The sequence below is a fragment of the Notothenia coriiceps genome, unplaced genomic scaffold, assembly GCF_000735185.1.
Source record: "Notothenia coriiceps isolate Sejong01 unplaced genomic scaffold, NC01 NC01_scaffold00035436, whole genome shotgun sequence".
Lineage (NCBI taxonomy): Eukaryota > Metazoa > Chordata > Actinopteri > Perciformes > Nototheniidae > Notothenia > Notothenia coriiceps.
This window is the reverse complement of record NW_011368137.1, coordinates 116,484-126,165: the sequence shown is the minus strand read 5'-3', so window position 1 is coordinate 126,165 and position 9,682 is coordinate 116,484. Positions and strand designations below refer to the sequence as shown.

At 39.6% G+C, this 9,682-nt stretch overlaps 1 long non-coding RNA gene across 1 annotated transcript in view; it reads right to left on the bottom strand.

The window, feature by feature from the left end:
- The window catches only part of LOC104962833 (uncharacterized), an 18,766-nt gene extending 11,381 nt beyond the window's left edge, over window positions 1–7,385 (bottom strand). The window contains exon 1 of the long non-coding RNA XR_800250.1: window positions 7,298–7,385. This is a non-coding gene — a long non-coding RNA (uncharacterized lncRNA). The remainder of the gene's footprint in view (window positions 1–7,297) is intronic.
- Window positions 7,386–9,682: the final 2,297 nt, after the last annotated feature.

The window sequence follows — 9,682 nt, the reverse complement described above, 5'->3', positions numbered from 1 at the left end:
GTCGTGTCCTTGGCAGTCTTAGCTTCTTCCCTGTATTTCGATTTCTCTGTTTTGTCTCACGTGTAAGTGAATCTTGCTCACAAACAAAGAGGAAATCATCAATTAGCACTGTCACATTGACAGCCAAATATAGACAGGCATTAGAGCCGCAGAGATATGTGTCATAACAACTGCACATCATGCTCAACGACTAAACGAGGATTAGTCATCTCAGGGGCTAATTGTATTCTTAGACAACTGCTTCAGTGGCTGTGTTGTGGCTGGGAAAATACAATGTTATTTGAACTGCACACATGAAAAGAAAATATTTAATTTCTGTAGCGCTGATAAAAGAGCTGATATAGGCACTGAGCGATGGTGGAGTTTTAACACGACCCAAGAGAGAGAGTGTGCATTTTACCTCCTATTTGCATCCCATGATTATTTTATTAAGATGCATTTGAATACTGCAGCAGATTAAGGTTGCAATCTAAGCTACAATTTAAGCTAGGTATTCAATTTTGTAGGAACTCCAAAGCTACTGATATCATCATAAATATAATATTTTTACTTAAATGTTGTTTTTAACTGCAGTGAATAATTAGCTATTTAATGTACGCGCAGTGCACATCCTGCACTTATATATTTATCCAGCCACCCACACATGCATACACACATTTGCTTTGCTGGAACAAAACCCTCCGGCTCCAAGACAACCTTTAATAACGAATGCATTATTGTTACACAGAATAATGTGTTTACTTTTGATCATTTTCCTTCAGGCCTCTTGAGCCTTCATGGTGGAAATCATGATAAATCAGCTGCTTTTATTGTGTTAAAATGCCGGTCAGGGGTCATTCCATATTGTATATCCATAAAGAGCTGAAGGATATCCAGGAGGTCATTGCAGTTTAAGGTTTGCGAGAATCAGCTGTGCCTGGCTGGAGAGTCTAAATGAATGCATTCAGTCAGAATGAAATACTTGTCTAAAGCTTGCGTCATTTCACGGCTGCATTTTAATCCAATATCAATGAACAGAGAGTATGATTCATCAAGAAAAGAACAAAATCACGAGTCAATCAACATCAGTTTTCCTGTACTCTTCACATGGCTAGGAACAATAAAGACTGAGCTTCTCAATACAGCACAGACAGAATCTGCCAAGCCAGCAGCACAGAACTGATTATAATCCAAACACAAGGCAGCCATAAACATGCCTTTAATCATAATATGGACAAGAGGAGTGACATGGAACATACTTAGTTCTTAATCCAAACTCCAGGGGATCTGTGATCAGCCGTGCAGTTGTCGGCATATTACATGACTAATGCTGTCAGAGATGAAGGCAGATTGCTTCAGATTGGCCAATCAAGATGCTAATTAGCTGCATTAGGAATTCCAGCAGCAAGCCACAGCCAAAGGCAGCAGCAGCTTAAAAATGAGCCGCTGATAATCTATATTCTGTGTGCATTTTGAGATGAGGGAATAATAACGTACAAAGAGTGAAAACCTCTCAAAAGTAAGTAAATGTTTAATAAAAAAAAACACTGTCCCCCGAAGCCATCAGTCATTTAAAAAGGCATAAAGGATGAGACCTGTGATCCTCACATGCTGCAACGGCACAGCACAGTCTGATGGCTTCAGTCAAATGCTTCTTTGTTGGAAACAATGGAAACATTTTTGCTGTACAGTCGGACTAATTCAGTTAGTGGCGCGCTCCAGGCCAATCTGCAGGGAGCTGTGTTAGTGATAAGGCAGAGGCATGTGATTACAATTTCCCTGAATGTTCTAAAAGAGGCACAATGTGATATTCATTCACCGAGAACTAACAGGGGTCAAATTGTCTTTGATTGGCTGCACATCTGCTCTTTCCTCTATATGTGAAGAGACAACGTTGGAATGTACTTACTGTTACATGGAAATACAAGCAAGTCTAAGTCTATGGATTGTTGTTCAACCTTTAATAAAACAGGTTTAATCTGACATATTGATAGAATTGGTCCAGAGCGAGGTTGAGGGGTTAAGAGATGATTTACAAGAAATAATAATAATAATAATAATAATCAGCCCACACAATGTCACTGTTATTTATTTCCAAATCTGTATGTTTGGTAATTATTCCTGGTTTCTTTGGGTCGTTTTCATTTTCTTTCGGTGATGTTCTTAGGCGCCACAGTGCTGAAATCAAATCTATTTATCCTTAAATGTACAGTGTGTGTCTTTCAGAGATACATGTATTTGTAATACAGGGTAGGCTTGAATGAAAACTGGTAAGGAACCCTTTAAAAAATACCAAAAATAGTGATTATATATTGCACCCATGTTTTAAGCCATATTAAGTTGTGTCACTTCATGTGCTGATACATTTGACAAAGCTGCCACTGAACAAAACCTATAACACAATAATATTGACTCACTCATCTATTGTTTACTAGATTTCCCACCCTAAGATGTGTCAATTTTCAAAGCCAGCCCATATATCTAAGAGAAACATAGTCCTTTTACATAAATTCTGTTAATTATTTTTATTAAATAAACAAATATAATGGGTTTCAATTGGGACAAAAATCACTTTTTGGTAAAGCCGCTCACAGTTCATTGGCGTATGCGATGTGATAATCCTTTAAAAACACTGCAATTTGTGTTAAGCTCCTGCTAACACTGTAACAAGATGCTCTGCACACAGATGCTTTTAGTCAGACGCTGGTTAGAGCGAAAACAATGTGCCACACAACAAATTAAGCATTCTTCACACCCAATTACATCTCTTTGATGTTTAACAGCTTTATTTATCTGGGGAAAGTTGACTAAGCGCTGGCCTTTTTCTACATTCACACCTTCCCAGCTAAGCGCTCGTTAGCTGTTTAGTCTAATTTGTTTATTTAAAAAGGGACCATTAGCATTCAATAACAGAAGAACGGTAAAGGAGCCAATTCTTGTTTTAAAGCTACAGGCACATTTTTATCTCTAGGCACTCACAAGACACAACAAACTATTTCTTACAAAGAGCAACAAAGCTAATACAGTATGGAAGAGTGTAATGAATAGGAGAACTATGTACCCGTCTGGATATAAATGAAGGAAAACAAATATATATATATATATATTATTTATGCCTGGCTTAAGGGCACTTAAGGTGCGTATCTGGGTTGTTGCAACTTTATTGTGATTTCTCATGAATAATGTTCCTAATCAGAATTGATTGCGTGGCTTCGTGGATTGCTAGATTCTGATTGGTTAATTTGGACATCATGCCCTTTATCGATAGCAGACAATTGTTAAGGACATTCTGATCAAGGGACTATGAGGAGTCATATCAATCCGCAGAAAGGAGTCCGGTTATTTTAATGTCAGCTTTGGCCAAAAAAACACATTCACGAAACACCTTTGAATACTTTTTTTATTTGTTATACAACAACTTTGGATTCATGATAGCTTCAATGTCCCCAGTGCGGAAAAGAACAAGAAAAGGAAAGCCAACGGAAAGAAAAGGGTTCAAAGACTGTGGACTCCAGAGAGATTAGCAGAAGAAGACGGACAGGAAGTAAACACTTTGACTGGCTCGCGGCACAATATGGTCACATTATGGTCAATATCATGTCACAGTAAGAGATGAGCCTGACTGTATACCTGTGCGAGGAGCTGGCCAACCAGCAGCTGGCGAAAGGAGCCCGGCCCCCGATGACTGAACGCAGCACTGGGAACAAACAAGCAGCTGTAGGAGCGGTGGGTGGGTCGGCCCCTCAGAAACCCACCCTATGATTATTACAGTGCAAAATGGGGCCACAAAACGCTGTTGACATAACTCTGCTGCAAGCTAACACTTGATGATAATCAACCACCGCCACCTGCAGCATAGGGCTTGACACCAATTCCAATGTAGAGTGAGCCATCAATCTAATGCTCTGAACGGAATATGTTTAAAGGCTTATTAAAGTGTATAAACATATTCATGTCAGAATCAAAGGAACTTGTTGTGAGTCATCTTAGTTTCACGGGGTTCATTGAGCCATGAGATATAAAGAAAGGATCAGACGTGAGAGTTTAGTAGAGTTTCTACGAAATTAAGCCTATAAGACAAAAGTACAAATAAAACTTACAAGAAAAATGTATATATTAAATTAAATTATAGTTTTAGATACATACACATATACAAGCACACACGCTCTTCTGCCCTGCTGAAGATTGCAATCCACTTTGCTGAAGACATCCCTCTTGCCTCTATGATTTATTTCAACGTGCTGAAAATGAGCAGTGATAAAAACAGTAGCTTTGATTTTTTTTTTAAAAACAGTATTACATTAACAGTTATCTTAAAACTCACGTACCTAGCAATATGTTTTTGCCTGTGAGAACACAACCAAAAATTAAAAAAGGGAATTCAACCCTTTTTTGGGTTTTATTTTAAAAAAGAGTTCTGTTTTCGTGTCCCGTTTTAAGACAACTGAACACAAAGCAGCAGTTAAAAGTCCCATAGCTCTTCTTTGACAAAGCAGTGATATTGCGAGGCTGAAATACTTAGATCATGTGAAAGAGATTAGACACCGAGACAAAACCAAGTCATTGCTTAATTATATCAAGCATCTCTGACTCATTGACCGCATTACAATGTCAGACTGGATCCCGACCCCATCTCCGACCACCCCCCCCCCCCCCAGCACTGCCTGGATGTTACTTGGCCATTGCACTGTATTACCTAACACTGGACACGTGATTTGTAGTGACATTATGAAGTGCAACGCTGTGATGCACCCGAGTCACATCACTGGATAAGATGTGGGGGGGGGGGCTCTGCGGGGGAGTGATAGGAAGCTGCCATATTTGCAATGCATATGTTGGGGAAGACACATTGGATCAAATACTCCAACAGTTAGCAACTCATTATATCTCACCTTCAAAAGTGAGGAGTTTCTTCATGTCCTTGTACACACAATGCTTTAGAGGTAGGGAGAAAAAATATATATAGGTTGTGTGTAGACTACAAAATATGCATATGCAGTCATGGAGGTAGCTACGGGCAGAATAACACATCTGCTCTGAGAGACTCACTGAAAGGCTTTTGCCGCTGACATAAAGGCACTTCCTAGATTGGCAGTATTACAAATCTAGATTAAACAAGCACAAATATCCAGTACACAATGCTGTATTGCCCAAAACGTTTGTCTGATCTTCTAAAATGGCATTGGTGAAACATTACAGTCACTATTTCACAGAAGGGGGTCATCTTCATATGTCTTCTTTTTCTGACCAACAGTGCAGAAAACAAAAGAGATGGAGTTCAAATCAACACGAACAATATTCAAAAAATCCTTATAAAAGAAAATCTGGGAACAGGCAATATCTTGCTGAAGGAAATATAATATTATCAAAAAACAGCAATTTATTTTAGCACACATTTTAGTATTTAATTATAAATGTGTCATCATGATAGCCCTACAAATATGTAATTGATAAGGTTAACCTTTCCCCGCTCCTCCTTTAGCTGGAATTTATATTATTCTAGGAAAAATGAATTCTCTACTAATCTACTAACACTACACAAATACCTTGAATTATAGTTCCTGTTTACTCCACTCAAACCCTATGCCCAATTTATTAAGCCTTAATCACAGACACATTTAAAGAATACGAGGTGTAAATGTTCTGCTTTGTAGAGTTATATATCAATGTACTGATGTATCTGCAGATGTGTAATGCTGAAGACACAGTTCATCACACCACACTAAAGGTGGGCGCTGAGATGCAGCAAAGAAGGCGGCACATTGTGGGATCGGCTCTCTGAGGAGTCCTTCAACGAGACTGTCAGCTGGCGCCAAGAGCGGGTGACATCATCTCTATTTCTAGCTTTCAAGTGGAGCATTCAGAAGCTGAAAGGTATCCATTAATGGGGACCAGCTGCATGGTCGGAAACACCAGTGAGTACCAGAGACCTGTTCCGAAGAGTCAAGTGCAGCTGCCAAAAATCACATTTGAACTTTTTCAACTTGTCCTTAGGGTATTGTGTTAGAAATTGATGTCAGTCTAATTCCACAGCCGTCGGCCTACATTTGCAGCAGTGCGTGACATGTTTGAGCTTAAATAATCATATTAAAGAGCAACTGGTTAAAGTGGAGAGGTAATATTGATCATTGGTGGAGGCAAAATAAACAAATATAGTGGCTTTTGGAGGGATGATTACATTTCCAGGTCGGCACAGAGAGGAGAACTAAGTATAAGTCTTAACCTCATTTTCCTCTGCTCACTTAAGTGGCTCTCAAGGGACCAGTTCTCTAATTCATTCGGCCAAAGCCAGCGAGCAGTGTGTATCTGGGTGTGTGTTCGCAAGGATCCGACTGCTACTGTGTGTGCATTACTAGCACATTTTCTGTATAATCTTGCCTCAGGGTTTGATTCATGCGTGCTACCCACTCCAACACACACCCTACTTCCATCCCACCCACACAAATAAAAGCTCACACACATTTGCTCACTGATATGACATCAAAGTGTCCAGAGTCAGCCTACGCACTGTCATCTCGTGAACGCAAAGGAGTCATGATCAAATGTTTTCTGGGCACATTTGAAAAGGAATAGAAGATACACTGGGAGGCAATGCATCTCACCTCTTTAATAAGAGTTGGTTATGAGAATTATGAATTAACATTGCCATATTAACAAAAGCCAACGTGCTTTGTAGCATAAACGGATACAAATATTTGGTATCTCCCAATGTACATGTCTTGAAGAAGAGTGCCACTATGGCTATCAGCTGAGATTTTGCCAAAGAATAGAAAAATAGTTAACAACCTAGTATCAGTTCCAAAATGTAGTCAAGTTTAGTTAAGCGAATTCTTAGTGGAGGGTACCACTCTACAATAAGACTACCCTTATAAAGGATTCATAAAGGGTTTACAATTAGGTTATTAATTAGGTTGTAAACACTTTATTAATCATTAAGAACCATTTATAAACCAGTCATCAACGCAGGCTCACTATTTGGCAAGATGACTAAGCCTTATATTGACTACGTAGCGTACTTCGTCTTCTTCATCAGCCAACATCCTTGATATCTGTTGTTCACTGAGTGGATCCTCCCCCCTTCCATCTTGTTTCTTGGCATCTCTTATGACCATTTATTTATGAGTTACTAACATTTATAACTGCCAAAAGGGAGCCTTGTTGTAAAGTGTAAAACACATTCCCAATTATTAATGNCGCTTGGTTGCCACGGTTGCCCTTCTGTTTATTCTCCGCTCTGGCTCTTTTTCTCCCTCCCCGAGGCAAGCGTTTGCTCCCGCTGCTGTAATTCAATGCAATCCCTCCCCGTCGAGGCAAGCACTGTAATTCTCTCTGGTTAGTCCACCAGTAGATGACAAACACTCACCTCTCCGTCTCTTCCAAGGAACGAGGGGACCGTGCTGCAGAGTTTCAGTTTCTTTCGCCGGTCAAGATGTCCGTTAAAGTTTAAATCTTCCGGACAAAATTAGAAAGGTCTTCTTTATTATTTATTGAGCTTTAAAACAAATGAATAACGACTCTATATAATAATATAGTAAAACACGGAGGACGGAGATCTATTTGTCTCCCCCTCTTCTGACTTGATCAGAGCACGCTCCCCTCTCCTGCAGGGGGGCGTGGTCAGCTGCAGCTCACAGAATCAGCCCTCTGCAAAAACAGGGCTGGAGAACAGCAAATAGAGCGAAATTAGGCATGGCTAAAATGCATGATCTGTTTGGTATTTTGAAAACAGAAACGTATAAATATAACTTATATAGGTATGGCCCTAAAATATATCATTTAAATATATCATGATAGGTGTCCTTTAAGCTACTGAGACCCACCTGTCTGCCCGGCGCATCAACTTTCACACACACACACACACACACACACACACACAATGTACAGCACACACATACACTCTACAAAACACACCTACACATTGTACAACAAACACAAACAGCTCCTAAAGCATATAATAAATATCAGGATACAGCCCTTGTATATTTTATTATGTGAAGCGAGGCCTATATGGTTTCATGAAAAATATCTACTGTTTATTTGTAGATATCTCCTAAAACCTACAAATAAAGTGTGAAATGTAGGCCTGTTACATTTATCATTGAGCGATATATATTATTGTGCTTTCTGCACTGACCTCAGCAGCTCTTCTCACTGTAAACATCGCGTCACAAGGAAAGCAGTTGTATTAAACAAATAAATAGCCTAAAATCCAGGGGATATGTGATTAGTGAGTAACAAACGGTAAACGGCAGAAAGTCTGATTCACATTTGATCATCTTGAATAACTTATAATCACAATGGGAACAGTTTGCAGAGCTGTGCTTCGTTGACATAAGTCCAGCCATGCGTCACGCCTCTTTTAAACATCACTGTTGGCTGAAATCTACTCCGGAGAATACATCAGTGTACCCTCGGTTATAGCTCTTCCAGAGAGACTCCTCTCTCCTTTCCTCTCTCCTTGACATCTTTGCACCCTCGGTTATAGCTCCTCCAGAGAGACTCCTCTCTCCTCTAAATCAGTTTATCCTCGGTTACGGCTCCTCCGGACAGCCTCCTCGATAATTGATCCTCGAAGAGCCTTTAGAGAAATTTGTTTTCCTTAGAGACGGCGCGCCGACATCCGTTTCCGGGTCGCTGCCGGAGGACCTGGGATTCGAGGACGCGAAAATTAGAGAAATTACAAACTGCTCATTTCGGAGGACTCGCACATGTCTGCTTGACGCCGGGACGACCGGCTGCCCTCCCCGACAGGCGCACGGACGCGAGGGCCCGCTCATGACTGCGCGCACGTCTGTGACCAAAGTTTTAATTTTCTCTTGTATTTGTTGGCATTGCATTCAAGATTAAGTAATCCTAATTCATTATTAGGTCATCCTAATAGTGAATTGAAACAACCTAGAAATATGAACATGAAAATGTGTTAAATATGTCCACTGTAATATTTGTTTAACAGCTGCCTGCACCGAGTATTTGACAATGAAAATACTTAACAGGTCTGTATCGTTCTTTGTAAGAAATATACCTTTCAAAATATTTGAAAAAAGATTTTAGTAAATTGACAATAACATTTCAAAGAATTGACAGAACAAAAAATTTAAATAACAAACAGAAAAATTACATTTCCATGAAATTCCATTCAATTTAATAAGAAAAATGAAGAATAAAAAAAAAAATGTTAACACATAAAACAGCCATTTTATGTGTTCATACATACACTCCCACACACTGCAGGATATATACAGACTGTATACATACAGGGTTATGACAGCTAGGATGAATAATTGTCATATAAATACTTGAATAAACTGCAAACTGTGTTATCAGCTGCTTCGGATTAATTTGGCTCATGAATCATGTTAATTGTATTTGCTCCCAAAAATTACATGAGGGAATTCTGTACCTACAGAAATGATGGCGCCCACAAGTATTTGAATTATGTTTTTCTTTGACACCGACAGATTTACCGTTTTGTCAGCCGCTCTCTGCTCCCCTCTGCTATAGATGTGCCGTGACTTGATATATCGACTCTTTTAGCCCCTGCTTTGGCTCAAATCCAAGGCCCATTTGTACAGATGGGGTTTTACGTGGGGCCATTTTAGCAAAGCACCCTCCCCATAAAGCCAAAGTGTCTCATCGCTTCATAATTGTGTGATTATGGTCAATTGCTGTGGTTGGGGTGACAGATCCTATTCGAGCACAACAG